The following is a 27698-nucleotide window of genomic DNA, read 5'->3' on the forward strand; positions in this document are numbered from 1 at the left end:
TCCTATATAGGGGAGCAATTTTAACCTAACCTGCCCATCATGTGCAATGTGAGTGAAGTTAACAGAATTAATATTGGATAGGGTACAAAACAAGTGTGCCCCCCCCAATCCCATACATTTCCTCTCATTCATGGTAAAAATACCTTCCCTCATGTTAATCGCTTCTTTATTTTCAGCTTGCTCACATTTCATTTTTTTCTGCCCTTCTTTTCATCGTTCAATTAATTTCCTTTTGCTATTTTTTTCCTCATCCTGCTATTTATTTTCGATTCCTTGTTTCCTTTCTTTCAGCTCGTCTCTTGGCTGTGAGTCGACTGAAGATGGCATCTTGCGCTAATGTCTACTGCTTTTCATCAAGGCCCACCTCAGGGCCAGAAACTCCCGCCCAAGGTCGACGGGCCTTTGGCTGGTCCGTCAAATTTTCCATCACGCCCGTGACAATTCCTGCTGCCGGCGGGGCCAGAAAATCCCAGCCTAGGCCTTTCATATATTTGATAAAGGTATTCAACATCATGAGGGATCTGGACAGAGTAGGTAGGGAGAAATATGTTCCCATCCACGAAAGGATCGCAAGCAAGCTGGGTACAGATCTGAAGTAATTAGTAAAAGAAGCGATAGTGAGGTGAGGAGAGACCTTTTTGGGCAGTGAGTGGTTGGTGTTTGGAATGCATGGCCTGAAAGTGTAGTGGAAGCAGGTTCAATCAAAGCATTCAAAAGGGAATTAGACTGCTATCTGAAAAGCAAGAATGTGTAGGGTTACGGGGAGAAGGCGGGGGAATGGAACTCGGTGAGTTGCTCAATAGGAGAGCTGGTGCAGACACAATAGGCCAAATGACTTCCTTCTCCGCCATAGCAATTCTGTGATTCTGTGCTTGTAATTTTAAAGAGGCAAAGCCTGTCTCAAGTGAGTAGAAGATGAAAAGGAATAAGATTCTTCCCAAGTGTTGAGCACTGAATACTGCAAGAGGTTCACGAGAAGTGCTTTTTTATTTGCAATGGTAGAACACAGCCTTGCAATAGCTTGTTACCTCCTTCAAAGCTGCAAGAACTGGTAGAGGTGAAAGATGTCGCTACATCTCCTGGTAGGCTTGTATTCTCTGGAAAGTAAAAGGTTAAGGGGTCATCTGATTGAGGACCTTAGGATTTTGAAAGGAATTTATCGTCTTTTTTCCACTGATGGAGAGAGTCTAGGGCACGCCGACTTAACCTTAATGTCAGAGCCAGGCTATTCAGAAGAGAAATTAGGAAACACTTCTTCAAGCAAAGGATGATAGAAGTGTGGAAATCCCTCCCAGAAAAAGCAGTAATGCTGCTTCAAATAATGTTAAACCTGTGATCAATTGAGTTTTGCTAGCCAAGGGTATTAAGTCAATAAAAACCAAGGCAGGAAGATGGAGTTAAGCTAATGAGCAGCAATGATGTCTGAAAAGCAGAGCAGGTTTGACTACTCCTGTTCCTATGTTCCTTTGTAACTCATAACAGCCAACCTCAACTTGTGAATTTATTGCACTTTGGCATCAAAAACCCTGTTCTTGACCCCAGTGGATCAAAAAAACCACGCACCCCCCACTAACCATCCTTCTTAGAGAGTCCACCTTCTGGCACCATGACTCATGTGCTCTCCTGGAGAAGAAGCAAGAAAACTTCTATTGTAACAGGGATAGTATATTCAGCTTCTTGAGCCTGCTCTGCCATTTAATCAGAGCATGGCTGATCTGGAGTTCAACTCCATTTCCCCACTTTTGCTCCATGTTCCTTGATTGCTTTAACTAACAAAAAATCTATCAAACCCAGGTGTGATCACTCTTACCAGTAGACTCCAAACACTCTCCTTTACAAGCTTCCCGAATGATGGGACGTAAACATAAGATTAAAAGTAAGAGATTTGGGACAGAGAGAAGCAGAAACCATTTCACAGACACTTGAGAGGCAGTGGAATGGACTACCAAAGCGGTTGAAGCAGGGACCATGTTAGGTTTGAAAATAACAGATGATCAAAAGGACACCAACATGGAAAGCTTTATTTCTGTGCAGTAATATCTGCATAATTCTATGTAATCATTGTACCTATTTTATCAATATAACTAAGGTCAAAACTGCTCTGAGCTTTCTTGTTCCTTTTAAACTCCAAAGATGCTAGCCTATTTGCTTCTCCTTCACTCTGCTCAACTTAGGATTCATCACACATATAGGAGTGTCGGACAGGAGTACACCATTCAGTCCTCTTGATCCTGGTCAGCTATTCAATTAGATCATGGTTGATCCATATCTTAACTCCATCTACCCTTAATAACCTTACCTAACAAAAATTATCCAGCAGAATGGCTCCATATTTGCATTAAGTGCTGTAGCAGCCATGAAAAACGTCATTTTACGCCGAATCACTGACAGGTGGCCTCCGATTGGCCCGCCATGCCATTACCTCACTGTTGCCTCACGCTGGGCACCATAGTTAAAATGTAGCCGCACCCACACTCCTCAATGCTTGCAGCCCAGGGCTGCTCCAGTCAAGACATGGCCCCAAAGCCAGGAAGATTGCAGCCCCACGATTTAATGATGCATCTCTGAGGTGCCCTCTGGGCGCCATGGAGGTTGCCGCAATGTCCTCTACCCCATTCTGGCCACAGGAAGCCCATCAATCTGACCACTGCAGCTTGGGAGGCGCTGGCAGAGGTGGTCAGTGCCAACACTGCACACAAGAGGTCAGCCATGCAGTGCAGGAACCGATGAATGATCTCATCCATGTCGCCAGGGTAAGGCAACCATCTCATCACTCTAAACTCACAGACTCACAAGGCCATCACACATTCCCTGGCATCTCACTCACTGCCAGCTCAAAGGACATCACCACTCACTCACTCACACACACCCTCACATCTCCAATAAAAACAGAAAAATGCTGGAAAAGCTCAGCAGGTCTGACAGCATCTGTGGAGAGAGAAACAGAGTTAATGTTTCAAGCCCACATGACTCTTCTTCAGGGCTAAAGAGAAGCAGAAATGTGATGGAATTTATACTGCTTAAGGGGGGGGTGGAGTGCCAGAAACCTGGGAAGTCCCTGCTGCCGCCTGCTGTGGATCAGAAAGTACAATGTGCTCACCAGATTGTGGCTATTCTAAAGCTCGCTCCCACCGAGATGTGTATCTCTGCACTGGTGGAGGGTGTGGGGAGCGCTGCGATGGGTCTTCAATGAAGGTGCCTTCAGATTCCTCTTCAGAGATTTCTTCAGGTCTTGATTGGAGGCCTTGGGTTGTGGACTCTGTCGGCTGTTTCCCAGATGTGCCTGTAAAAGCAAAGAGAGGTAATTAGTGCATGGCAGTGGCCTGTGAAACAGGAGACATCACTCACAGCATGGTCATCAGATGGATGTTGCACTGATGGATCCTCACTTGGTAGAGCAACACCGACCTCACCGCCAGAACAGGAAAGGTCCAGATCCTCGTCGGCCAGCTGGATGGCTCTGTTTCCAAAGTCCAAGAGGACCTTGATTTCAGGCATTCCTCCACCAGTCTGTAACCTCTCCCTTTTGTTGTATGCCAGCTTGTCCTGCATGAATAGAGATGGAGAGAGTGTAAGAAGGGCGCCTGCCAGGCCAGATGATAAGTATGCCTGGCATGTGTGGGTGGTGAGTGGTCCCATGAACGGGATGAGGGCAATGAAGGTGTGTGCGAGAGAGTGAATGGTGATGTCCCTTGAACCAGCAGTGAGTGAGGGCTCTGTGGATGTGTGATGGGTTTGTGAGTGCGTGAGTTGAGAGTGATGAGAAGAGTGACTTATCCCTGGTGGAACGGAGGAGATCATTCATTCTTTTTTTGGCACCGGATGGCTGTCCTCTTTTGAAGGGTGTTGACGCTGACCACAGCTGCCTCCACCTCCCATGCTGGATTAGTGCGGTCGCTGCCTATCCTGCAACCAGAGCAGGGGTAGAGGACATCATGGAGAGCCTCCATCTCATCCAAAAGGAGCTCGAGGGATGCATCGTTGAACCTGGGGGCCTGCAGTCTTTTAGCCTTTCAGGGCCAAGTCTTCTTTGCAGCAGTCCTGGGCTGGAAGCACTGAGAGGTGTGCATGCGGCTGCACTTTAAATATGGCGTCCAGCGTGATGAAGCAGCGAGGTGACAGCGTGGCGGGCAAATAAGAGCCTTCCCCCCATGGAAACGGCATGTTTCCTGGGAAGGCACGATTTATGATGCTGGATTGGGGCAATAGAGCATGAAAAGCTGCCATTGCAGCCGATGGGTAAAATGCCCTTTCTCCCGTCCACTACTGCGCTTAGTGCAAACCTGGGACGATTCCACCCTAAGAACACCAGATTCAGCTAAGCCATGAGAGTGGAGGAGGGACGCTTACCTGCAATGTCACATCGTTCCACCGGACTGACTAGAGGTCATTTGGGGCTCATTTGCAAATGGGGTAATAGTGAGTTCAGTGGAAATACAAATCAGGGAGAGATGTGTGTGGGTGACTGATCTGTTATCACTCGTTTCAAACCATTGCTCAGAATCGAAATGATCTTGAGAGTAACTGTCCTCAGCTCAATTTTCTCATTTCTGTTGGTAGATCCCCAGCTTAGTGAATGAAACCACATGTCTTCATTGATGTTATACTTTGTGTTTGGGGATAATGGTCAGATTCTGAGTCTCAGTATGTTCTGCCTTCCAGCCCAGCAAACTACAAAGAGACATTAACAGAGGCGACTGTTGTGTGTTGCTGTGGTCGTCTAAGGAAGAGGGTTCAGAGGCACAGGGTGGAATTTTCCCCTCCAGCCTGCGGCAGGCCTCCTGGTGGGTGGGAGCAAAGCTTTTGGAGGGAGGCCAAAAGCTGGAATCTCGCCGGCAGGAAAATAGTTCACCCTCGCCAATTTAATGGCGAGCTGATGGCAAGTCGGTTTCCGCTGATCCATGTCAGGGAAGCCATTTGTGTGCAATATCATGTCATCAATCCTCGTTAGGAATGCTACTGTCCAAAATCACGTTCCCCCTCCCAATTACCTGCCGCCTCAGCTGGAAATTAGATCACTCTAAATCACGACCGGATAGAAGTGGTGTGCAGCTATCCACCCTCACCTCGCTCATGGCTACGAGGTGAGTGCAATATTCAAAGCTCACCTGCATTTCCAGTGTTCTCAGCAATGCCAGTGTTATGCCACACTTCTTGGGGTGTAGGGTTGGTCTGCTCACGGGTGGGTACCGCCGGACTCCGGGAGGACAGCACTCATTGTGTACTGCAGGTCTCAGGGAGGGCTGCACTCTGAAACAGAGACCAGCATTTCAACCAGGGGTTCGTGGAGAGTGGGGGTGGTGGTGGCGGGGATAAGGATAACAGGGACCTGGGGTATGGTTGGAGTGGGGGGACAATGGAAGGCAGAGGGGAGGCCGAGGGTGGGGAAGCCTCGACATGGAAGACGAGAATGCAGACACAGAAGATGGTGGGTGGGAATCGAAGTGTATGAATGGGAGGGGATGCACACAGAGTCCAAAACAGGAGAGAGGGGGGTGGGGTGGGGTGGGGGGGGGGGTGGGGGGGGGGGGGGGCGGTGGTGCAGGGGGGCGGGGGGGCGGGGGTGGTTCTGTCAGTATGGCAAAAGAAGGATGAAGAAGGATGGGTTGCACAGAGACTCATGGGGGGGGCAGGGGTGGGGTTGGCGGGGGGTGGTGAAGGGAGACTGTGTTGTCATCAGTCATGAACGAACGGGAGAGCTCACTGAAAGACAGTCATAGTCCCTGGTCTGGGGCCAAGAGGTAGGAGTGAGAGGTTAAAGTCAGTCCTGGGCATTGTGGACCTCATAGTTTGGGTGAGAGATTAAAGGCAGGCCTAGGGCTTTGCAGGCCATACTACAGGGCTAGGCAGGGCACGCATATCATAGTCCTGTTCCAGGGAGGGGAAGGCCTATGTGCCCGACTGGGATAAGGCACAGCTTAGTGTGCAGGGCCTGTTCATTGCCTTACAGTCGGTGATAATGGGGTTGTCTAGCTTGTTACTGAGATGCAGATGGGATGGTCATGGTTAGGGGAGGCGCCTTCAGCCTGTAAGTGGGGAAAAGGCGGGTACTCGAAGCTCTCCTTGAGAGGTTTTCCTCTGGACGTGACCGTACACGGCCTTGAGATGGGGAGAAGTGAGGTCCATATGGGACATGAGGACATCGACAGTGATGGGTTCGGGGGGGAGGCTGGAATGTCCACCTCAATGACAATGGGATCCAGGTTTACTCGGGAGGCTGAAGAATAACCAGAGGGAGGTCTACCTGCACATCATAAGGTTCCAGGCAGATTGGAGGGACCCAAACACTAACAGAGGGCAGATCGAAGATGGTCCCAAAGTAGAAATGCAGCACCACCATCTTGAAACCCCAAAGTTATTGCACAGTTTAAAATCGAAACTGGAAAAGAATCTGTATGGGAGGAGTCTGAGGCTGTGTGGGAGGAGCCCACAGCTGGACTAAGGGGCCCTTTTAGGGGCCACCATCAAACTGCTTAGTCACAACATTGCAATATAGTCAGAGCTGAGAGAAAAGAGGAAGATTTCATTGAGAAGGTGCAATTGGAGCCACTCCCGCACTTTAACGGGAGACTGCAGGAGTCATTGGCTTCACAATACAGTCGCTCCATTTGAGCATTAACAGAGAGGAATGTGAGAATGGAAAATGCAGGCAACCTTTAAGGAAGTACAGCTGCTGCATATCTACCAGGTCATCATAAAAACCTCTAACATGCTTTCTCCAGTTGGCATGGATGATGGGCCAAAAGGCATCCAGTCATTGCTGAAGTGTAAGTTGAGCTTAGTCAGTATACTAGCTCCATGAAATGACATTGGCTTTCTGAGTCCAAGTGGAAGGTCTGCTTTATTTGCCCAGTCTTCATTAATCTGTTGCACCTATCAGTCCACAGGGAGAAGGAGGGTTGAATAATGGAGCTTGCTCTCAATACTGCCTTCTTGATGGCAGTGATCCAATGAGGGGTAGGAGAAGGGCCCAGCACCACCTACCGCAGCTTCAAGAGGAGGCCCAGCCTCAGGTCCATGGTCCAGGGACCCCAGCAACACTCAGAGGATGGGAAGGTTAGACCCATCCCATGGAGGGGACTCACATGACCAAGGGTCCACCGAAGAAGACTTCCTATCTGGAGATGAGCGACAGACAATGACGCACACATCTGCACTTCCCCAGAGATGTGGTGGATCATATCTGCTACATTCTGCAGGAGGATCTAACGCCCCATGGACTGGGAGGACATCAGTGTCCTGTCAGTGGCCCTGAAGGTCACTGCTGCACTCAATTGTTTTGCCCATGGAATATTCCAGGGATCTACAGGGGACCTATGTGGCATCTCACAGTCCTTAGCACATAAATATATCAAGGAGAAGGTGACAGATACCCTCTACAGTAAGATTCATCATGATGTGAACGTCACACTGGATGAATCTAGCCAGGCTGCTAGATTTCTGGGAGTTGCTGCTATCTCAGGCTTCCCTAGATTGCAGGGTGTAATTGCTTGCACACATGTGGCATTAAGAGCTCCATGGTAGCAGCCCTGATGTTCATTAACAGGAAAGGGTTCCACTCCCTGAACGTTCAGCTGGTGTGTGATCATCAGAAGCACACCATGCATGCTTGTGCCAGGTACTCTGGGAGTTCCCATGACTCATACATCCTGAGTCACTCCCAGGTGCCTCTCATATGCGAAGAGCCTCAGTGATTACAGGGCTCGGGGCTTGAGGATAAGGATACCCGTGCACACAATGACTCATGACACCCACGTGTCCTCAGAGTGCATCAGAGGAGAGCGACAATGAGGCGCATAGCTCAACACAATCCATCATCGAGCAGCTCTGGAATCCGAATTATAGGAAGGATGTGATTGCACTAAAGAGAGCACAGAGGAGATTTACCAGGATGTTGCCTGGACAGTTTTAGTTATGAGGAGAGATTGGATAGACTGGGGTTATTTTCCCTGCAGCAGAGGAGATTGAGGGAGGACATGACTGAGGTGTATAAAATTATGAGGGGCATAGATAGGGTAAACAGGAAGGAGCTTTTCCCCTTGGTGGAGGGATCAATAACCAGGGGGCATAGATTTAAGGTAAGGGGCAGTGGGTTTAGAGAGGATGTGAGGAAGAATTTTTTCACCCAGATGGTGGTGGGAATCTGGAACTCACTGCCTGAAAGGGTGGTAGATGCAGAAACCCTCATAATATTGAAGAAGTATTTGGATGTGCACTTGCAATACCATGACATACAAGGCTATGGGTCTAACGCTGGAAAATGGGATTAGAATAGTTAGGTACTTGTTTGACTGGCGCAGACTCAAAGGGCCTTTTTCTGTGCTGTAGAGCTCTATGACTCTATAACTATGACCATTGGCATCCTGACATTGTGCTTCTGATGTTTGGCCTGCGCTGGTAGAGCTCTGCAGTACTGTCCACAGAGGGTGTCCCACATGATCGTGGTGTGTTGCACCCTTTGCAACCTGGTGCTTCAAAAGGGGTTCCCTTGCCAGAGGAAGACGTGAAGGAGGCTGAAAGCTCCTCGGACAATGAAGAGCTGGAAGGGCAGGAAGTTGAAATGGGAGATGAGGCTCAGCTCCACATGAAGATGCTATTGAAGAAGCACAACATGGAAGATGTGCCCGTGCCACACCGATAGCTGCAAGATTCCAGGAGGAGTAAGATCCAGGAAACCAGACACGGCCACATTCCTTCTGCCCCTTAGTGTCAGTGCACTGAAAAGCCATTACAACCACTAACATTGAGAGCAAGTTCAGAATTCGGACTTGCACCTTCAACTCTTAATTTTCACCAGGCCCTAATCTTTGGAATGGTCAGTGGCAAACCCTGTATCCGTGCGCTCTGGGATGTGAAAGCTGGAAAAACAGGGTAAACACTGTGTCAAAGGACTTGATGCAGTCCTCTCCACCTCGTCTATTGACTGCCTCTCACTACCCTACCTGATTTTCCGCTGCCTGCATTGCATCTCCAGCATGTTAGAGATGGTCGCTTGCAGGGGCTCATCATCTGACTCAGGCTCAGCAGGTGCCTCATCTCTAGTGGTCCTCCGAGTGTCAGGGACCTGGGCTGTCACTGCTTCCGACTGCTGCGTAGATGTGTCAGTGAGGTGTTCCCCAGAATGTGACCCCAAGCCTAATCTAGATTTATGACCCACCGGTGTGTCTTTGCGTCAGTGGATGGTACAGGTGAATGAGTTGACAGTTCTTCATCTGATGCATCCTCTTCTGTGGTGGCCTGGGGCTTATGTTTGGTCTGGAGCTCTGTCTGAGCCTGCTGATGCCTGTAATAGAGAGAAGATAGATTTAGGTCATAAGCAGGCAGAATACAACATTGCATGTCACTCAATGTGATTATCAAGATGTGATCAGTTCATGGAGGGCTTATCCATACCAGCTTTCTGGAAGAGGCCGATCTCACCATCCCCACAGCAGCAATCTTTTTCTTCACCTGCTAGCTCGGCAGCATCTTCCTCAAACTGGGACAGCTCCTGGACCTCTGCCATCCCTCCTCCTGTCTAGATATGACCCTCTGATTGTGGGTGAGCTTGACCTGCGTGCAGACAAATGGATGGAATGTGATGAGAAGAGATGAAGGAGAGGTTGGGAAGCATGCATGCCTGTTGTGTGTGCTGAGCCCTCCCCAGCAAGGGCCGAGGATGGAGTTACTGCAGCTTGATAGATGAGATGCTAACGTTATTAAAGTGCCCACGAGACAATCAGTGCTGATGTCTCCCCCACTGATTGTGTGAGATCCTTGAGCTGTGCAACCCTTTAAGCGCATGATGCCATGACGAGAGTGTGAGATTGGAGTGAGCTGAAAGGTAGCTCACCCTGGTGGAGCAGATAAGATCATTCATCCTCTTCCTGCACTGGATGGCGTTTCTCGGGCAGGTGCCCAGAGACCTCCCTTGCAACCACCTCCCAGGCTGGTGAGGTGAGGCTGGTGGGCCTCCTGGAGGCATCCCTTGGGTAGAGGACATCCCAGCACTTGTGGACGCTATGGATGAGGGCCTCAAGGGAGTAATTGCTGAACCTGGAAGCCGCTTTTATTTTCGGTGGAGCCATATCAAGAAGTTTCCTGCACAGCTAGGCTGGAAACAGTGAACATGTGCATTTGGGTGGTATTTAAATATGGCGCTCAGACCATCAGCCCCACTAGGTAACAGCAGGATGGATGAGTCAGTACCTGCCCTGCCATGTGATTCGGAGAGCTACTCGTCGATGCGTAAAATCGGGCACAATTTCCCCACCCCGACAGCCAGCAGGAAACCCACTCCGAACCTGCCCACCATCACACCTAGTCTCTGGAATGGAAAATTCCGCCTACAGAGCCTGAATAGTAACTATTTATTATATAACACAACCATGTACAGATATACAAGATAGTAGGCTTCTTCACTCCAAGACATGAGCTATCTCCATTCATACTACTACCAGACTATTACTTGGCATGTGACTCCCTTTACATCACCATGTGGGCGGTACTGTTTCCCCAGTCCCACATTAACCCTTCCAGTCCTGAATGCCCTAATACTACAGTGGCAAACTTCTCTGAGACCCTTGTCTGCTCTGAACAAAGTAGGAAGCGATAGAGTATCAGAAAGTGGAGATTGAAAATCAATCTTTAGTGCCACAGTGGACCTCAATGTCCCTGGACTCAGGAGGGAAAAACCATAGGGTTTTCCTATTCCTGATTGTTACTCACTCCCGTTGGAAGGTAGACATGTTGTGGACATTGGCTGAGATCAATATAAGGCTCAGCTGCGATGCCCTCCATGGTCGAACGCCTCTAATAACACTGCCCATCTAAACGCTCATGCATGATGGATGGTCATTTGATCGAGGGGAACTTGAGGGCTGTTGGTGCCTGTGGAACCATAGCCTGTTAAGCACTTAGCACCTACAGGCTAAAAAAAGAAGAGAAAACTTAGAAAAGGAGAGAGAGAGAGAGCACAATTTTACAAACCCGCTTCATACTGACATGAAGCCTTGTTGAGAGCTCAGCCCTTTGTTGAACTAAGTAACTTTTATCTGCTTTTCATTAAAAGAATCACAGGCAAAAAATTCATGGCATACAATAGGAAGCTAGCATTAGAAACCGACGCACAGGTACTAGCTTGTTTATAAGTGCTTTCAATATACTAAAAAAGGTTTGTACTGGTAAAAATACGAATTATTTTTTCATTATTAATTGACTAGAGGATACCAAAATAATAAACCTGAGCTGCACTCAATAAACAGTCAATTAATGGGCTAATCTCGACATCTCTTCCAATTATAATTGCTCCGAGAGACAGAAGGGCCTTTTTTTTAATGTCAAAATGTGCCCCAGTAGCATCTGGATTCTTGTATATACAATAAAGGTGTCCACTTCTCCTCACATGTCCTGCCTACCCATTCCCATTCAGGGCTTTCTCTCTCTCTCTCTCTCTCTGTCTCTGTCTCTCATAACGCTGGGGGCATGAAAGGCCCTTTTAAAGGTAAATAATTGAAATAATTAGTGAGATCTTCCAAGATACACAGGCTCCCCTTCAAGCCAGAGCTAAGGCCCTCTCCTTCTGTCAGAGTACAAATTATCCCCATATGTTGATGTCCATAGTTTTCAGCTATGATTTATTCATTATGCGTGGGATTGTGTGCCAAATGGTGGAGGCTGATTTCCTCGACAATGGTGCAGCCCCGATGAAGCAAATGTAGGAGCAAAGATTATCTAGATACTTAACCCTTTAAAGGTCAAGGTACAGGATTACACTATTCAAATCCAAACAGCTGTACCTCAAGGCGAATGCTTTAACTCTCTCCTCCCGGACATGCTTTACAGCAGATGCCGAACAAATTCGCAAAGTGGTCGCTTTTTTTAATATTTAAAGAAGTACAGCTGACACTGTGATAATAAATTTGAACGCGTTTTTCTTTTGTTGCCACTTTTCTCCTCCTTGTTTTCTGAAAGGTGGGGGTGGGGGGAGGTGCAGGGTGAGGGAGGGGCGGGGGGGGAAGGTCAGACGTTTGCAAGCCCGCTGTGTCCCAGCGATCATCCGTTATCTTACCCAGCTGGCTGTTACTCACATGCAGGCACTGACAGTGGAGTACCAGCTGGGCATTCAACCGTGGGCAGCAACACAGGCAAGCAAGATCCTGCCCTCAACCAGCCACCGAGCCAGGATGCTAAAGGATAGGAATCCCCTCCCTAGCCGAAGGTCAGTGAAAACAATTCTAGTACCCATGGCATTGACCTGGCTGAGAGAAATGCACACTGAATTAAATCTGGGACCGTCCGAATTGTGTCATTTACTACATTCCACCTGGCCATTTATCCACTGACCCACTGACCGATTAAACATTTTTCTTTTAGGCTTGAGGCATCGGTTCCGTAAAAAAGATGTAAGCATTTTGCTTGCATCCTTGCTGCAGATCAGTGCGTATAGGTAGCTTATGATCGCTGTTTAAAATTATACAGGGAGAGTTGTCTCAGTAGAAAATCAACTCCCCTAAACTGGTTCCCAGTGATGTTGGAATTCGAAACATTGCATCCCCATCATTTCTGTAAGATTATGAAAACGCCATTAACTGTGGCTTCATCGCAGGTTTGTTAAAATTAGGTGCTTGCTTTTACTTTAAATGTCAGGCTACAATATCAGATTGGGTATTAATAAACCCCACAGCTCCTTAAAGAAGTCGCTGGGAGTGGTAGAATCTGTCTTGGGAGATAATGCAAAAGAGGCATTAGTGAATCAGCTGCCATGGTGTACACCCCATTACCACCCCAACACCTCCCCCCACCCCTGATTTGCAACCAATCTCACCCACCCACCGAGTTTACACCCCTCCCAATTTAACAGCCCATCCCTCACACCCTCACACCTTTCACACATCTCCCAGGTTTATACCCTTCCCTAGTTTACCAACCCCCAGATCCCAGCTCACCCCCTTCCTCAGTTTACAGCCCGCCTGGTTTCAAAGGGAAGTAAGTCAGGCAGGATGTAAAACAAACTGCCAATTTGCTAAGGCCTGATTTGTGCTAGTACCCAAGATAGATGCATCTTTTTAGTTGTGAAACTTTTCAAGTGATTTCACAACAAAAAGGAAAATGGGATGGTCGAGTCAAATAATTCCCAAAGGCATAAACAAAAACAGATGAGAAAGTAAAAGTAACGACATATGTAGACTTTACAAACGGGTACTTGACTTTCGTCCAATCTTATGTCACAGTGCACAGAAGGAGTTGCTATATAAAACTTTGGTGAGAAACATGCCTCAAGTTACTACAGATCAGGCGCTTCCAACATTCCAGCAGGGAAATGAAGATTAGAATTAAAAACCCATTGAAAAATAATAATATTTTCAAATGAGGTGATGGACAACAGCAGCATTATAATTAATTATAAAAGATTGGGCAGGCTATAACTACTTTTAATAACATAATGCAATGCATGAGCTGTGCCTAATGCTGAAAAACAATATTCTCAGGGAGCCTGCACTCCCAGAGAGCATGTAACGCAGAGCTAGGATCTAGCACTCTAAATATGGTGAAAGTGTCAGGTTTAGCGTTACAAACATATTGCCATTATTTCTAGAACATCTCCTCTGCACTGTTGCGATGGAATCTTCAATTACCGAGGCTTGTTGACTTTTCAGAAGCTTCAATCACACAATCTTCAGATCTATGCCTGCTCTCTCACTGCCCCAAGACTACAGTTCAAAATGATCAAAACTCAAATCTATTCAAATTTGTTTTAACCCCATTCCACTGAAAATGTGATCTACTTTTCAATCTCTGACTTCTGAGTTATAAAATATGCACTTTGGATTTTCATTCATCCATCAGCATCAACAATTCCTCCCGGTGCTGAATATATAACCAAAAAAATATATATAAGATGAATCACAAAGACACAGAAGGAGGCCATTCGGCCCATTGTGCATGTGCCGGCTCTTTGAAAGAGCTTTCCAATTAGTCCTACACCCCTGCTGTTTCCCCAGAGCTCTGCCAATTTCTTCCTTCCGAGTATATATCCAATTCCGTTTTTTTTTCAAAATTTATTTTTGAAACTGCTTCTATCGCCTTTCCAAGGAATGAACATTTCTGGAATCGCTGCACACTGTCCATTACTGTATTCTTTTCCTTTTTTAAAATGTTAGGAAAATTTCCATATCCATTCCAAACACTGAGGAATGAAACACTGCTTCCACGGTCTGCATTCACGTCAGCATCAAGCACTTCAAATCAGTTTTGAGGTGAGGGAAAGGTTCCCCTCGACTCAAGCCCTGAAACTGAGGAAAGTTTCCTCTGTTTTCTATTCAAACCCTTCTGTATTCCTCAACCTATTCCGAGCAAGGGGGCATCTTCCACCCAGTCGCCTCATTCCTGAGCAAGCAATATGAAAATCGTACCCTGACAGCAGCATTGTGACAAGTCCAGTCCTCAGATCAACCTTCCTTAAAGCCTTGGGTTTATTCTGAATTTCACATCATTTTAGCTGTGCACCCATTCCCATTAGGATTCACATTGACATTCCTTTGTGAAGGACCCTTTCAGCAGGGAGGAAGGGTAGGATCTCATCCCATCAACCTGGGCTAGATACAAACCCCAGCAGTGAAAGAGCAGTAAAATTGCCCATTATGCTGCCCAATCCCTCATTTTTTTCAGCAAAACTTAATGCAGATTGATTTTATTTGTTTCGCCTTGCACTTCTCAAAACTTTCATTTTTCATCGATTCCTTTACACTATAAACCATGAAAATATTACCCACAGCCCTCATTACATGCAGCACTCTTTCTTCACACTGCTCACGCCATTAACCACACCACGTGACAGACCCATTACTTGTTATAACACAACGGTGAATGTATCGGAATAAAATATCATAAAATTAACATTTTCAATCCGAACAGGAAATACAGCCGGTCAGTCACCAACTGAAAGAAGCAGGACAGAATCGACATGGGCTTTTCATCACAGTTCAAAACTCCTCAAACATTAAGTGGCCTCTTCCCTGTCAAACCTGCAGGGATTCATTTTCATTTCAGATTTCCACCTTGCACATTTGATTCTTTCTGAGGGGGGGAAAAAAATCAATGGAGATGGTCTATTAACCGTGAAATGTTCTATACATATTTTAGAACTAAGTTTGTAAAAAAAAATAAAGTGTTGCAATTTGTGGCATTTTACCATTTAAAACGCTTGCAAATCAAACCAAACCTTCATTGCTGCTGAATATATATATAGTGCGCGTATGTGTGTGTGTGTGTGTGTGTGTGTGTGTATGTATATATGAATCTGTATGTGCATTTATGTAAGCATGGGAATAGGTGTGCATATATAATATAAAATTGACATCATATATCCATTTACATTACGTGGAACTTGCTGAAATTCAAGTGTTTGGGGGGGGGAAAAAAATGACATTATAAAGGTCATTTTTCTGCCTTTAGACAATGGACTGGTAGTCCACTGGGAAAGGGCATTTTGGAAATTCAGTGGCATCCTGCCCCCTGGATTTCTGAGTGATCCTGATCAGAAAACTCCAATTGGAGATATTCACTCGCCATGAGGAAAGCTCCCTGTTGAGAGCAGAATCGCAGTGAATTAGGACTGACATGTAAGAGGAAAAGTTGCAAGGTTGGTTACCATCAGAAAAGCAAATTAACACAATTTAAAACTCATGCTGTTTTACAGAAAATAATAGATTGTTCTATTTTGTGCAGGATAACATTTGTTTATATCAAGATTAAGTTAAATTGAATTTGTCCTTTTTTCAGAGTTCCTCATTCCTCTGTTATTTTTACCTTGGGAGTTTGGTGCAATTTCTGGCAAAACAATTTCATTTCTCAGCTGTTGCTTTTAACAGTGAGCATCAAAAATAATGGACCCTAATGTGTGAAAATGAACTAAGTAAGCGATGAGGTTTACTTTGGAGGCTCCTATTCTCCACAGAGAATGCTGCTAGGTTGTGAGGTAGAATTATTTTGGTATTAAACAGCGGCACTTTGAGAGCCACCCCAACGGCACGAGATGACGCAGAGCTGGCATCCTGGCCAGAACGCTGCTGCCTCGCCCTTGTCCTCACTCACCCCCCTTTCAACTCTGCCCGATTCAGCCAAGTGAACTGCAGATGGTTTCAGGCTGAATGGATTGATGCGTGAAAGCAATGATGCTTTTGGACGGGAACCCAGGCTCCATTCCTCCCCTCTGAATTGGGCTGAAGGGCATTGAGCAATATATATATAAAAAAACCAAGACATTTTATTTCATTTTCCTCCACCATCCTTTTATTCCCTTTTAAAAAAAAATTCTCTGTCTTTTTAGTTTCCTTCAAATGACACACACGCCTGTCCTTTCTGCAACCAACTGGATGAGTAGCCAATCTAGTTCTCCACCCTCTGTTCCCTGTTTCACTCTAACCCAGCTTGGCAGAAGGTGCGCTGCAGGAAGCTGGAATGGGCTGTGAGGAAAAATGATTGAGGTGAGGACACTAGGCTCATTTAAGGAACAGTTGGGTGCTGTAATGGCGAGTGGGTAGGATTGGCATTCTGGTAGCATGAAATCAAGTGGGCCATGTGCCCTCTTTGTCCACACCTGACTTGTGACCTTGTAAACTTGGCCTGACTCTCCCAATCCTTTTCTTCAAAACTCACACTTCCTCGTTACTTCTGCTTCCTTCCCCTGTCAGATTGTCATGAAGAGATGCCTGAAAGAAAATAGGCTTTAAAAAAAAATTGCATGAAAAGGGATGGGACTGAGAGGGGCAGTGTGGGGAAACTGCAGTAATCAAGCACAGAAACAATTAATTTCTGACTGTTCCTTTACTGTGTGGCCTTTCGATATAGCAACCCAGGCAAGAAGTGATGAAACTCTCCCATTAAAGGCAGGTGAATTTGATTGCCATTTGAGGATTAGATTTGCTCTCACCCCCACCTCAAGTTTGTGAGTTCAGTATTCCTATAGGGTTGCCCCCTCGTGCCCACCCCCCACCCCCACCCCCATTGTTTGACCCATGATAAACAGCTTGGGAGACTTTTCTACAACAACAATATCTTACATTTATATAACATCCTTAACATAGTAACTCATCCCAGCAGTGTACTCGAATAAAAATTGACACTGAGCCAATTAAAGGAGGCATTAGGACAGGTCACCAAACATTTAAATGGTCAGTCTTAGCTTTTAAGCACAATTTTTTTTATTTAGCGTCTTTCACAACCACCAATGTCTCAAATTGCTTTACAATGAAGCACTTCTAAATTTAGTCAATTATAATGTTGGAAACACAGCAGCAAATTTGTGCACAGCAAACTCCCACAAACAGCAATGTGATTATGACCAGGCAATCTGTTTTTGTGCTGTTGATTGAGGGATAAATATTGGACAGGATACCAAGGATAACTTCACTCCCCTTCTTTGAAATAATGCCATGGGATCATTTATGTCTGCCTAAGAGGGCATCTCCAACAGTCCAGCACTCCTTCAGTACTGCATTGGAGTGTCAACCTAGAGCTTTGCACTCTGGGGAGGGACCTAAACCCACAACTTTCTGACTCAGAGGTGAGTGTGCTACCAACTGAGCTACACCTGAGGGAGGTGGTGAGGCAGAGACATTTTGGGGAGGGAATTCCAGAGTTTAGACCTAAACAGCTAAAATTATAACTCGCAGCAGTGAGGTGAAGGAAGTGGGGATGCAGAAGAGGCAACTGGATTTGGAGGATAGCAGAGATCTCAGGGTTAAATATTAAAGATTTGATAAAACTTGTTACTTTTGTTGTTAATACCATGAATTCAACCATGCAGCATATGCTTCTATAGCTACTCTTCATATAGCTTAAAAACCTTTCACATGCATCACCTAAGACAGATGTTTGGCAAAGCAAGAGAAAAGTGCTGTCACAGGTCAAAGCTCCCCCTTATTTGCTCCTTGGGCACTATGTTATCTGATACAGAGCTCTGCACATGAAGAATCCGAGTTCTTCAGTAACTCCAATGCCTCATAGTTGACAAACACTTCTGTTAATCTGAAACTCTCCCCATCCCACCTCAACCCCTCCCAATTTCAGGGAGACATTAACACATTTAATATAAAACAGAATCCTGGGGCTCCCTCACGAACAGCACTGTGGGTGTTCCGACAGCACATGGACTGCAGTGATTCAAGAAGGTCGCTCACCTCCACCTTCTCAAGGGCAATTAGGATTGGGAAATAAATGCTGGCCTAGCCAACGATGCCCACATCCCATGAACGAATAAATTAAAAAAGCACCTTTGGTAAAATAACGGAGACAGGAAATTCACATGCATTATCTAAGTATCCCACATTTCCAATCTATTTTAAATTTACACAACAGTCTCTTTTGATTGCTGACTGATGACCAGCACCATCAGATCGTACCAACCAATTCAGTAACTTCCAAAATCACTATGTCACGGCCGCACCCAGCGTTAAGCATCACCCCAGACTGGGATAGCCGATGTACTAAAACCTTTGAGGCATTCTTCGAGATGACCCTGAAAGGGGTCATTTTTATTGCCTTTGATGTTAAATATCTGGATGGGCCTGATAATATATGTAAATCAGAAACACAAAAAGTTACGGGAATCGGCACAGAGCTTCAGATATATATTCTCACCATAAGGCAACCAAGAGTCCCAGCAGTGAAATTTGGTTCACTAGCAGCCTGTCTTTTGGTGCTGAGAGTGACAAGGCTCTAAAATGGCATTCATGGCGTGTGCACCCAGAATCACCTGAACTAGGTGGAGTAGGCAGTGCAACACTGATCTGACACGAGCATTGCCATTTCGGACCTTCACCATCCAGCCTCCACTTTCCCTTAATCTTGCTCGGCGAAACGTGCATTAATCAGCATGAAGGAGCCCCTCCACCATCCCCACCCATGTTATTTAGTAATCATCAGCCATTTACAGGTTACTTGCTGGATCTCCTGGCTTTGGCTGCAACCCTGTGTGTTTTCAGTGCTCTCCATAGCTGCTTGAAGTTTCAAAAGTCAACAGGGTGCTGGTGGAGCTTCTGCCAGTTCAAAGCTCCTACACAAACCAGCTGCCCCCTAGACACGGGTGCTCTGGTAGGCTTTTACCTTCAAATTGAGTACGACTGGAAGAATAAGCAGAGGCCTTACAGAGCGGGACAGTTTGCTAGAAGAGCGAGGAAGAGGAGAAGAAAGGCTCCCAGCAAGAGGCCATATTCATCCAAGGTGTTCAGCGATGACCAATGTTTGAGAAGCCTGCCCTTGTCTAAGGAGATCATCACTGAAATCTGCAGGGACTTTATTGCAAATAGTTGTGAGGTGATCATGGCTGTGAAAGTTTATCTACCTGGCTCCTTCCAGGCCAGTGCTGGAGGTATTTGCAGAATCTTGCAATCGCCTCTCCACTGTTGCATAAAGGAGGTCACTAAGGTTCTCTATTTAAAGAGCAAACTTCATTGAGTTTCTCTTTCTGCGGAGAGAAGCAGGCAGAGTGAATATAAGAGTTTGCTGGGTTCACTTGATTCCCCGTGGTGCAGGGTTCTATTGCTGGCATGCAAATTGTGAGCACCACATATCAACTCTGCCCTGTACGATAACCAAAAGGGATCCCTATCCCTAAACATCCAGCTGATGTGTGACTATAGACAGCATGCCATGCAGATCAATGCACTGTTTCCTGGCAGCCATTGTGATGCTTTCATTTTGCAGCCGTCCACTGTGCCAGCTGTATTCCAGCCACCATGGCAAACCAAAGGTGGCTACTGGGTGACAAGGGCTATCCACTGCCTCATAGCTCATGGTTCCAGTGCACAATCTGCCCACAGGTGCACAGTATGACTGAGAGCCATGCAACCAGGCGAAATGTGATACAGCTGACCATTGGCATGTAGAATCAATGATTTCCTGCTCTGGAGGAAACCTGCAGTGCTCTACTGAATGAGTCCAAAGATTGTTGTGACCTGCTGTGTGCTAAACAACCTGACTACTGTGAGGGAACAGCCCTTGGCACCATCCATCAGGCAAGAAGCTGAGGAGCAGGAGCACAGGGAGGAGGAAGAGAAGGGGACAGAAGAGGAGAAGGTGGGACAGAGGCTGCAACCTCGACATTCCTGTTCTGCACAGTCTGTACATGAATAACTAATTCAAGTGCAATTCCAATAACTTCAACTCCAATTCTCTGTTTACCAAATAAATCATTTTCTAAATTAATATACTACATGTAACTAATCATCCTTATGCATTCCCCAGTGCCTATCTTCCATGGGCCTTTGCCTATGCTCGTGCTCCTATAGTTTTACCCTGGTGGCCGCAGCATGTCTGGTGGAAGACTGCTGACTTTCAGCATAGGAGACCTCGAGCAGCTCTGAGCCTAGAGGCCTGGCCAAGGACTATACCATCTCGGCATGGGAGGCAGATGTCAGGGCTGGCTGGCTGACAGGCAACAGCAAGGGCACTGGTGACAATGGTGGGAGCACAAATGTTATCACTCTGAGAGAGGACAGTAGATTCCTGCTGCATGAAGCCAATGTCATACCCCCAGGGGTCACCTTCAACAACCCAAAAGATCTGTTCGAGGGCGGATTCCTCAACTGTTTCAAGGCCCTGCAAGCCCCTTTGAGCACTGATATCCACAGCAATGATGGTAGCAGTGTGAGTTCCACTGAAGCACTCAGACTCTTGGTGGAAGCTTTTGCTGCAAGAAAGCTGAGACATCAGCCATCAGATGCTGGATTATTATTTGGTGCATGAGTATGTGATGGAGATGACCATCAGTTTTGTGCTGGAAACTATGGGCTCCAAGCTCTACGCAAAGCCCTGTGCCAAGTTGGTGCTATCTCCCAGGTTCCTACTGTGAGCCAACTCCTGCAAGAGAGAGGGAAGTGTCTCAGTGAGTGTGGTGCAATATGTTTGGGTGATGTGGCTGTCATGGGTGAATAGCCGGCATTGTGTGCAATCTGTGAGATGCTTGCAGCAATACTAAATGTGCAAGAGTGAAATGAAACATAAAAATGCGAGGTCGAGTTCTGTTGCTAGAGATTGTTGGTAGGTGAGTGATGTGAGTGTATTGGGTTGAGTAGTGGCTGAGGCCGGTGTTGCAGTTGGTAGGATTTGGCATTTGTATGCATTCACTGACCTTGACCACACATACGAGAAGATGTTGTGTTGTCTGAATTACTTTGATCAGGCATGGCATAATTGCACGTCACAAAGCCTAAGCCCAATTTCAGGGCTATTCAGTTTCGCTGTTCTGGTGTCTTAATAGAATGTTTTTGAACTTTCAGACCTTTACATTTATGCCATCAGGAAGCTCAAGCTATAAGCCTATGTAATACAACAAAATACAGGTGACATAATTGTTTGAAGTTTTGCTTTTCGCTTCCTAGTTTCTATTCAGTTGCTGGGACATAAATTGAGGCCGTCATATTGCATAATCTACGAGAGTTTGGAGATTTGAATGCTACAGATGCTGTCTGAGCTATAGGATTGGGTTGCCACCTCAGAACCCCCCCTTGTTCTTTCAAGTTAACAATGTAGGACATGGGAAGCTACTGAGCATCAAATTTTCTTGAAACTTTAAAAAGAATGTGCAATGAATGTTTGAATGTCCACCATCACCACCACCAACAACTTTGCATTTTTGTAGCACCTTTAATATAATAAACTGTCCCAAGGTGCTCCTCAGAAGTGTTATCAAACATAATTTGACCCAGAGCTACAGAAAGAGATATTGGGACAGATGACCAAAAGCTTAGACAAAGAGTTAAGAAGCATCTTCATGGAGCAGAAAGAGAGAGAGAGAGAGCCCAGAGACTTGGAGAGGTTTCGGGAGGAAATTCCAGAGTTTAGGGCCTAGGCAGCTGAAGGCATGACCATCAATGGTCAAGCAATTAAAATTAGGAATGAGCAAGAGACCAGAACTGGAGGAGTGCAGAGATCTCAGAGGGTCATAGGGCTGGAGGAGATAGAGAGGTGCGAGGCCTTGGAGGAATTTGAAAACAATTTGAGAATTTTAAAATTAAAGTGTTGCTGAACTGTGAACTAGCATAGGGTCAGTGAGCACAGAGGTGATGGGTGAATGGGACATGGTGCAAGTTAGGATACATGCAGCCTACTTTGACATTATTGTACTGTACTCTTTCAATGGAATAGTGCAGCAATTCCTGTCTGCAGTGTAAGCAGATCTTGTATTATACCTCAGCCTAACTGGTTAAGGTTAAGTCAAAGTTGCAATGTTTTTCTCCTTCCAGCATGGAGTCCAACATGCATCCGCTGAAGCAACTGAGTTCACCGGGTGGTGGGAGAAGCCGTTATTTTTTTATCTGACTTGACTTAACATGAACTGAATGCTGCTCCTTTATTCTCTCTTTCAGAATTTTATTCCCATAAGCTTCTGAGGTCCTCAGCTTGTTCATGTTCAGACATGACAGGTGGCATGGCAACATCAAGGGAACACCAAACATACCCCGGACAATCAAAGCAATGTTTCAGTATGCCCTCACACCATTCAGTAGTTAAGCATGTTCTCTTGGGCAAAACTAGTGCTGGTTTAACTCCTAAACCACCCCACAGTTGATTGTCGGACCACAGGGTTAGATTGAATGCAATAATAACATCAGGCAGTAAACTGTACAACATGGTAATTCAAGGTTCAGATTTACTATGTGGTTAGGTATTTAAAAAGAGAGAAAAAAAGACTTCAGCACAGCATTACCATTTGTGGGTTTTACTTAGAATGCTGCATTGTTGTGGATACCCTATGTTCACCTGAAGTTGAAAGAGCTGTTACACTTAAAAATCGCCTCGTTACTCTCACAACATAAAGTTGTACCCAACAGAATTTGCATCAATATATAAAAACAAAAAAACTGCGGATGCTGGAAATCCAAAACAAAAACAGAATTACCTGGAAAAACTCAGCAGGTTTGGCAGCATCGGCGGAGAAGAAAAGAGTTGACGTTTCGAGTCCTCATGACCCTTCGACAGAACTTGCGTTCGAGTCCAAGAAAGAGTTGAAATATTCAAAAAATATTGAAAAAATTTCAACTCTTTCTTGGACTCGAACGCAAGTTCTGTCGAAGGGTCATGAGGACTTGAAACGTCAACTCTTTTCTTCTCCGCCGATGCTGCCAGACCTGCTGAGTTTTTCCAGGTAATTCTGTTTTTGTTTTAGAATTTGCATCAATTTCTCCGATCTGGATGTGGGTCTGTATCTGCACAATGTGCAGGGGTGTGAGACCTGTGCCTGGAAAATGTGTAAGTATTTGGAGTGTATATCTAAACAATGTGTAGGGATGTGGGGTGTAGATGTTAGCTTGCAGGTACAGCACATAAAGTAGAGGGGCAAATGGAACGTTGATCTTTACTGCACGTATGACAGAGTATAATAGTAGGGAAGCTTTGCTAAAATTGGACAGGGCTTTGGTGAGACCAGACCTAGAGTACTGTGACCAGTTTTAGTCTCCTTATTTAAAGAGGAATATGCTTAAATTTGAGGCAGTTCAGAGAATGTTTACTAGTTGTATTCCTGGGATGAGGGCGTTGTCATAAAAGGAAAGGATGAGAAGGTTGGGTCCATACTCATTGGAATTTAGAAGAATGAGAGGTGATCTTATTCAAACTTATAAGATTCTGAGGGTGCTTGACAGGGTAGATACTGAGAGGGTGGGACGAAACTTCTGCTCTCTCGGGTGGCAAGCTTGGAGTTGGGAAGGGCATTAAATTAGGCAGGGTGGTGGCTTGCCTGAACCCCACTCCCTCCCTGCCTCCATCAGAATTAAGTTCTGGGTGGGAAGGCCCATGGTCGACTTTCCTGCCCTGCTGCCAATTAAGGTCACTGAAGCGGCCAATTAATGACCACTTAAGGGCCTCATCCCACTGTAGCTGGTGGCCCGAATGGCAGCTAAAACTCTGCAGCCAGCTTGTCACCTCCTTGGGCGGAGGGGTCCCTCGATCAAAGGCACTCAGTGACTGATCGAGGGGTTCAACATCAGGAAGGGAGGGGTCTCTGCCTTTGCTGCTGACCCTCAACATCCCCCCCAACCCCACGAGCACCACCCTGTGAAACCCCTCTCCGCTCCCGACAATACTTAACTATGACAAAAACAGAATTACCTGGAAAAACTCAGCAGGTCTGGCAGCATCGGCGGAGAAGAAAAGAATTGACGTTTCGAGTGCTCATGGCCCTTCAACAGAACTGGTTCTGTTGAAGGGTCATGAGGACTCGAAACGTCAACTCTTTTCTTCTCCGCCGATGCTGCCAGACCTGCTGAGTTTTTCCAGGTAATTCTGTTTTTGTTTTGGATTTCCAGCATCCGCAGTTTTTTTGTTTTTATTAATTAGATATGGCCTGGGTTGGTCCACAACCCTGGGGCTCCAGTGCCTGTCCATCTGGCAGAAGCTACAGCCTCAGCTGTGGCGCTGCTGTGCACAGGAGCTACTGGCCACTGATTGGCTAGCAGCTCTCAGAAGGCAAGACCTCTGCCCCTGGGGTCTTGATTCCAGGGAAAGGCCCATCAGTGGGCTCTCACTGCCTGGTTGGCTTGTGGCTCAGTGGGTTTTCCCAAAAAGAGGCAGCGTGGATCTCTCACCAACTTTCCAGCAGACAGGTGAGACACCTGACGCCTCAACAAGATTCTGCCTGATTTTTCCCCTTGGGAAAATCTAGAACCAGGGGACATAGCTTCAGAAAAACAGGTGGTCCATTTAAGACAGAGATGAGGAGAAATTTCTTCTCTCAGAAAGTCATGAATCTTTGAAATTGTATACCGCAGAGAGCTCTGGAGGCTGTTATTGAATGTATTCTTTTGATATTTTCAGCGTACACATCCATATCCCTTGACATCAAGGCAGCATTTGATCAAGTGTGGCATCAAGAAACTCTAGTAAAACTGAAGTCAATGGGAATCAGGGGGAAAGCTGATTTCCACTGGCTGGAATGACACAGAGCACAAAGGAAAATGGCTCTGGTTGTTGGAGGCCAATCACCTCAGTCTTGGGACATCACTGATGAGTTCCTCACAGCAGTGTCCTAGACCCAAACAGCTGCAGCTGCTTCCTCTATGATCTTCCCTCCATCATAAGGTCAGAAGCGGAGATGTTACTGATGATTGCACAATGTTCAGCAACAGTCACAACTACCCAGGTACTGAAGCAGTCCATGTCCATATGGAGCAAGAGCTAGACAACATTCAGGCTTGGGATGACATTTGGCAAGTAACATTCATGCCACACAAGTGCCAGGCAATGACCATCTCCAACAAGAGAGAATTTAACCGTCTCCCTTTGACATTCAATGGCATTACAATCATTGAATCCTCCACTTTCAACATCCTGGGGGTAGCCATTAACCAGAAACTGAACTGGCCCAGCCATATAAATACTGTGGCAACAAGAGCAGGTGAGAGGCTGCGAACCCTGCGCCGAGTAACTCACCTTCTTGAGTGTGGTGGAATACTCTCCACTTGCCTGGATGAGTACAGTTCCAAAAACACTCAAGAAGCTTGACACCATCCAGGACAAAGTATCCTGCTTGATTGGCACCCCATCCTTCAACATACACACTCTCCACCACCAACGCACTGTGTCAGCAGTGTGTACCATCGACATGATGCACCGCAGCAACTCACCATGGCTCCTTTGACAGCACCTTACTAACCCACAACCTCCAGAACCTCAAAGGACAAGAGCAGCAGATGCATGGGACCATCACCACTTACAAGTTCTGTCCAAGCCACAAACCATCCTGACTTGGAACTCTTATCGCTGTTCTTTCACTGCCGCTAGGTCAAAATGCTGGAACTCCCTAACAGCACTGTGGGTGTACTTACACCACATTAACTGCAGTGGTTCAAGAAGGCAGCTCACCACCACCTTCTAAAGGGCAATTAGGGATGGGCAATGAATGCTGGCCTAGCCAGCGACCCACATATCACGTAAAAGAATAATTTTTAAAAAGTCCTTTGCTAATGACTAAACAGGACCTACTCCATATTTCTTATCAATTTCATGGTGCAGCTACTGCCACCATCTCTGCTTCACCTGGGACAATCAAGTCAGACACAAAGTATGTTTTCTCTGACAATGTACATCAAGTTACAGAACAAACCTACTGCACCAATGCAGCCTTTTTAATTTCCAAACTGTGTGCGATGTGTACTATTATGAGATTGATACCTCTGCAATGTTCATGGAATGAAGTAGAATGCCAGATTGGTGCCCAATTCTATACCGATTTTGAGACATATACTACTGTTCACCAGGAAATCGGTAGGAACTTCCTAGACCTCCTTCACATCAGAATCTTTTATAGTCAACAGTGCAGTATAACACTCTCCACACTGGGATGGATGGAAGCACAGATCAAAAAGGCCAAGAGGACAATGCTCTCACTAGCACACTGCACCAGCCCAGTTCCCTTCAAGTATATATATTGAAGAATCTGCTGAAAACGGTTCATAGTTAGACCTGATAGGATGTGAAGAAAGGGAAAAAGGTAATATGACAAGTGCTAGTAAATTGTTTTTTTTTTGCTGAGAGAATAAACTCAGTGTGTGCTGTCCTACTCCTAATATAACATATCTTTGAACTGTGGGACAGCTGCACAGAGCTGTTATATGACATGGAAAACGTTGTGAAATATTCAAGAGGCAATGTCTCTCAATCCCCACAGGAATTGTGAGGAGCGTCTTTTCTTCTCCCAGTCTCTCGTCATGTTCAAATAACAAGTGTAGAGACGTGCGCTGCCTCGTGTCCCTGTGTCTCTATGTCTCCTCTGAAGCATTCCTTACATCGCTTCATTATACACACTCACAAACAGCAGGTGTTCCTGAGGCCCAGATCATTAATACCACAAACATTATCTAAATATGCGAATGTGTTGGCATTCTCTTTAAAGACACAGTATCCCCCTTTTGATGGTTTATATGCTGGCTGGGCTTCGGTGGAATTATCCTACCCTTGGACTCGAATCTGAACATTCTCTCAAAATGTAATCACACTGTAATACCTCATTTACATCTCAGCCTAGGGATAAGAAAGAAAAGATTGCAGCACAACCTCGTTATTACAAATCTCTCGTTATAACAAGCTTTTGCCCTGGTTCTAGTGGAAGCTCCATTATAATCAGTCAAAGAGCTGGAACCATAGTAACAGAAGCCCCGATGTCAATGAGTGTTTAGCCACTCAATGATAAATCACTCAATGTGACCCTCAGCTAAAGGAGCTAAATAAACTGCCCATCCACCTGCTTTTCTAAGCTCCTCTTATCTTTTACAGTAAACACAGGTTGGTGTATTTGTCTTACTTTTGGTGTTCTGGAGGACACAGAACCTCTGAATGGTAAAGGCTTCTGGCCCAACCAGCTCCCTGCCTCATAAATGTCTTTTTAAGGCTCATGTTGCTGTTTGTGTTGTAAATCAAATGGTAAATGAATCTCTTCCTGTAATGAAAGTCAGTCGAAAAGAGTTGTTAATACAGTGAATTTCAATGTGCATGGAGTACAAGAACATGCAACATGACTCTATTTCATCTCCATCAACAAACTCCATCCAGTGAAGGTGTACTGTTGCCCTAACTCAAAGTCCAGAAGAAGATCCAGCTCTTCATCCTCGAGGCAACATAGTCCAAAGCTGTGCAGACCAGCAGACTTGATGTAACACAAATACTTTGTGCCAGAGTCTATACCTTCCAACTGCAAAGAGATGCAGCAAGTTTGCCAAACC

The sequence above is a fragment of the Carcharodon carcharias genome, chromosome 20, assembly GCF_017639515.1.
Source record: "Carcharodon carcharias isolate sCarCar2 chromosome 20, sCarCar2.pri, whole genome shotgun sequence".
In the NCBI taxonomy this organism is placed as follows: domain Eukaryota; kingdom Metazoa; phylum Chordata; class Chondrichthyes; order Lamniformes; family Lamnidae; genus Carcharodon; species Carcharodon carcharias.